The sequence below is a fragment of the Sciurus carolinensis genome, chromosome 11 (assembly GCF_902686445.1).
Source record: "Sciurus carolinensis chromosome 11, mSciCar1.2, whole genome shotgun sequence".
NCBI classification, from domain to species: Eukaryota; Metazoa; Chordata; class Mammalia; order Rodentia; family Sciuridae; genus Sciurus; species Sciurus carolinensis.
Genome location: NC_062223.1, coordinates 24462359 through 24467303, shown reverse-complemented (window position 1 = coordinate 24467303; position 4945 = coordinate 24462359). Strand labels below are relative to the sequence as shown.

Sequence of the window (4945 nt, the reverse complement as noted above, 5' to 3'; positions counted from 1 at the left end):
GATCCCTTGATAAACAAGACAATACAGAATGAGCAAAACACTGGGGAAATATGTTAATATCAACACCTGTAATCTATTCTTTAATTGTGCTTAACAAAAATGCCTTAGCAAATTAGTGTCAATTTTAAGTCTGAAATAAATAGTGCATCCTAAGGAGACAGCTTCACTGTGAAATGGTTCTCTTCATAGTGGGAGACTCAATGATTTCCTACCTGATGTGACTTATTTTCCAGAGATTCTTTATAGCATTTGTCATCTCTGAGTTTCTCAGAGTGTGGATGAAGGGGTTCAGCATGGGGATTATGATCATATAAAACACACTCAATGCTTGTCAATGGGGAAAGTCTTAGCTGATCTTGCATATATGAAAATACAGGGAACAAAGAAGAGAACAACCACAGTGATGTGGGAGCCACAAGTGGAGAGAGCTTTCCACCGCCCTTCCAGACTCAAGTTTTTCAGAGAGAGAAAGATGACCACATAAGACATGAGTAAGAGAAGAAACAAAATAACGCACATCAGCCCCCCATTGACAATCACTAAGAGGCCGATGATATAGGTGTCACCACAGACAAGATGCAATAAGGGGTACATGTCACAAGTAAAGTGGTCGATGACGTTGGGGCCACAGAATGGGAGCCCATAAATAATGCCAATTTGAAATGCAGAGTGCGCAAAACCTCCAGCCCAGGAAACTACCAGCAGCACAACACACACCCATGGCCTCATGATCACCAAATAATGCAAGGGCTTACAGATGACCACATAGCAGTCAAAGGCCATCACCAACAGAAGAGTGACTTCTGCTCCAGCTAAAAGTGTTCTGCAAAGAGCTGAAACATACAAAACTTGAAGTATATGACAACTTTTCCTAAGAACAAGTTTGAAATCAAATGGGGGGAAATGACAGATGAATAAATAATGTCTATAAATGATAAATTAGCAAGAAAGAAGTACATTGGAGACCCCAGGGTCTCACTGAAGGTTACAGTTGTGACAATTATCAGGTTCCCCAGGATGGTCAAAATGTAGAAGAGAAAGAACATGACAAAAGTACTTTCTGCTCCTTTGGATTTTGTGTGAGGCCCAAGAGGACAAAGTAAGTTTCATTGTTCCTATGTTCCATCTATTCACTTATTGATGCCAATTTCAGAGAGTAAAGCAGTTTACTTGTAAAACAATGAAAACTCCTTAGAAACATTACAACCTCTTTTATTCATCTGCCATATATGTTTGAAGCATCTAATGCTGGCACACAGCTTCAGTAGATTTCTAGATCCAAGTAAAATAAGGCAAGTTTTACTGTCCTAAGTGATTTGATACATAACTATGTTGTCCAAAATTTAATGACCAACTTGATACACATGTTGATAAATATATTTCTTGAAGCCATATTATTGATTCACGGTATCCTAAACCCATTCTAAACCTCTTGAGATTTGGAAAGTTTCTCAGAAAGTTACTCTTTAGATGTGTTTAAAGTTATGAAATAAAAAGAGAGAATGAAAGGGAAATCCATGTAAAGTTGTACTATGTATAAAGTTACACAGTATAAAACTGAACTTAAGGTAAAACTCACAATGTATAAAACTCACTTAAGGTAATTTTCATATGAAGAGTGGATAAATACATTAGTAATGGAAGACTACAGACCACAAGTCACTGTATCAATAGTGGTGCTGAGTCTTTAGAAAATGATGCCCTTCCTCCACTTTCTTTGGCCCTCAGGTCCACTGGAAATGTCACCTACAAGCATCTTAGCATTCATGTTTCCAGGAACATTTTGCGCACAGTAATGTCTCCATTCTCCAAGGCAGAGGTCATCTCCCCTGCTCTCCTCTTTTCTTGCACCAGTATCACCCCTCAATGTTCACATTTCTACCCACCATCTCTTCAAAGTCATCTGGGATCTTTCTAATGATTATCAAACTCTCCCAACATATATCCATTAATCAATCACAATGCTGGCTTCTTATGTTAGACATTTATTGCAGCAGTAGCACCTCACTTCCTGGTACCCAAACTGTTTTCATCTGCTAGAGCTAAAGTCCTTTTTGACACAAATGTGTTGTCTCAGGGCCCTGCTGCTAGAGAACAAAAATTAAGGTTTTGGTGGTGGTGGATCTTTCAGAAAACTGTGAGGGAAGGACCTGCTCCATCCTTGACTTGCTAATGACCAGTTTCTCTTCTTGTATCATTTTCCCTGCATTCAAATTTTCTATTTCAATAGGATAAAAGTTATATGGGTTTGGGACCCATCCTAATACAGTTTGTACCTGGATGACCTTCACAAACTCCCTATTTCCAAACAAAACTGTTTCTTGTGGTACTGCATATTGGAACTCAACATATAAATTACATGGTGTGGAGGACAGAAAGATAGTAGAATGAATCAGATAGTATTACCCAATGTATATGTATGATTACATGAATATTGTGAATCTACATTGTGTACAGTCATAGAAATGAAAAGTTGTACACCAGTTGTGTTCAATGCATCAAAATGCATTCTGTAAAATAAAAAAGATTTAAAAAATAAATTATATGGGTTGGGCACAATCAAATGATAATAGTTTCAGGTGATAACTTGGGAATTCTGAGATCCCACGCGGATGAATGTGGACACAGAGCTCTGGTTCCTGTGTCATGTACCACATGTACCATGATCCTTTGTGAGAGATGGAGAGGAGAGAGAGAGGAGAGAGATGAGAGGATGAGAGAGGAGAGAGAGAGAGAGAGAGAGAGAGAAAATAAAATTGAGCATCAGAACTTGAGAATTACGAGAGGGGAGAAGCTCTGTAGATGCTCTGTCTAAACCAGTGTAACAAATGTGGTCAGTTCACCCTCATAAGTGGTTCTACTTTGCTTGGGATTCTTATTAGAATGCTCATTGACTTTTTATAAAGAGAAAATCAGTTTATCCTTCAGCATTACAGTTTTCTACAAAAAACAGTAGTACCTGTCAACATTATTATTTCCTATAAATATTTCCTACAAAGTATTTGTAATGTATGTGATGCTTAGAATGTTCATGATAATTATAAATATACTTAGGTAAAAGAAAAATGACAGAGAGCAAACTCAGGGAATCATTGGGCAGAATGTACCAGTTATCAGGTGATGGAAGGGCATATCCTTTTAGAAGAAGAAGTTAAAATTTAAAAAATAAAAACTTATTTGTAAGCAGTCACAAAGGTATACTCCAAAAAACTGAGGTGTTTGGAAAGAGAATCACTAGAGCTCAAGATTTCAAGACCTACCATGGCAAGATAGCAAGACCTCAAACAAACAGCAGTTAAAACAAACAAACAAACAAGCAAACCACCAAATAGTATAAAATATATTTTTCAGACATTCACAATTGTATATTGATTCATTGAAATTTGACTTCATCAAGGCATATTCTATTATCAAAGGTTCATAAAACATCCAAGAGCATTTTAAAATGGTCTGAACAACAACAACAAAAACATTCCACAGGTTGACTTGACAAGTGGCTTAGTGGGAACACTTCCCTGGTACCTATGAGGCCCTGGGTTCCACCCTCAGCACTGCATATAAACAAATTCTGCTGATAGCTATGTTCAGTAAAATTATCACCAGCATATAATCTTTTATAAGATCATGAATTCAATACATCAAGTAATATCCTAAGGAAACATCTGAATATATTCTTAACCTTTTCACATTTTTCACGTAACTTACACAGTTTGTTTTTAGTACATAACCTATAAAACAGTAATAAACATCCACTATTTATCAGCAACTAAAAACTACAAAAAAGGTACTACTAAAAATCAGTCTCTCATACAAAACAAAACAAAACCAAAAAGCCCTTCTGTCCTCAAGGCAAACTTTGTCGTGGTAACCATGGAAAAACTACATAAAAAGTTGAAAAATAGAAAAAATATTGTGATCTGTAGGTGTATGAATATTTGAAATTTCATATGATACAATTTAAATAAAAGGTTAGTTTTGAAATGAATGTGGAGACCCATAAAATATGATAGAGCGACCTTGTGCTTATCTGAACTCTGACAATTATTTTTACAGTCTGTAAAGCTGAGAACCTCAGTTATTACACTGGATCTGCTGCTACTCATCCCAGAGGATTATCAAGTGTACCACCACAACGTCCATTGCACACAACATCCAGTGGACCTTGGTGAACCACATTCATTTGATCCCATGTGTTAACACAAAAGGCTCATCTTTATGTTTAGTCACTGAAATTACATTTGTTTCACTACAATTATGCATGTGAAGACTTTGGAGACAAAATCTACTAAGATAGCAAGGAAACTTGTGAAATGCTGACTTTAGTTAAATTAAGTGACTAAAATTTCCAAAAATTCATATGCCAAGATCAGAATAATATGTGGAACAGTTTAAAAGCAGAAAAATCCTAATTCTTTCTGCATATTTTGTGCAGATGTCCTTAGCAATATTACTTTTGTCCTTTCCTTTCATAGAAAATTCACACTTGTTAAGGAAAACATTTTTTTGCTGCTTAATTTTTAGCATGCCTATACTGGATAATACAAATTATCTGCACCAGATGATTCAATTTGTACAATTAATATTGCATGTTTTATTTCAAAATGCTTATAAATATGTGTGTTTCTCAAGGTTTAATGGTCAGTCACCAGTTTCATGTTGTTTTAATGTGTCAATCTGTGGAATCACTGTTTTTCTTCACTGCCTGAGTGTAGTAGATTTATTGTCTAAGTCTACTTTCATATTTTATTTCATTAGCGTCCTTTTCACTGGGGACGAATCTACTTCTTAAACAAATATTTTCTTCCTTTTGAAAATTGTTTTCTATTGTTATAAATTCTCTTTCCAGTATAATAACTGAGATTCTCAGTTCCCTGTTCTCTATGCTACATGGTGGTCAAGAAACAAAGATAAGAGAAGTTCTTATATTTATCTCAATGAGCCATTA

The 4945-nt window shown here is 35.8% G+C and overlaps 1 pseudogene; it reads right to left on the bottom strand.

The window, feature by feature from the left end:
* Positions 1 to 208: 208 nt before the first annotated feature.
* Positions 209 to 1126, bottom strand: LOC124959227 (olfactory receptor 4A47-like; annotated as a pseudogene).
* Positions 1127 to 4945: the final 3819 nt, after the last annotated feature.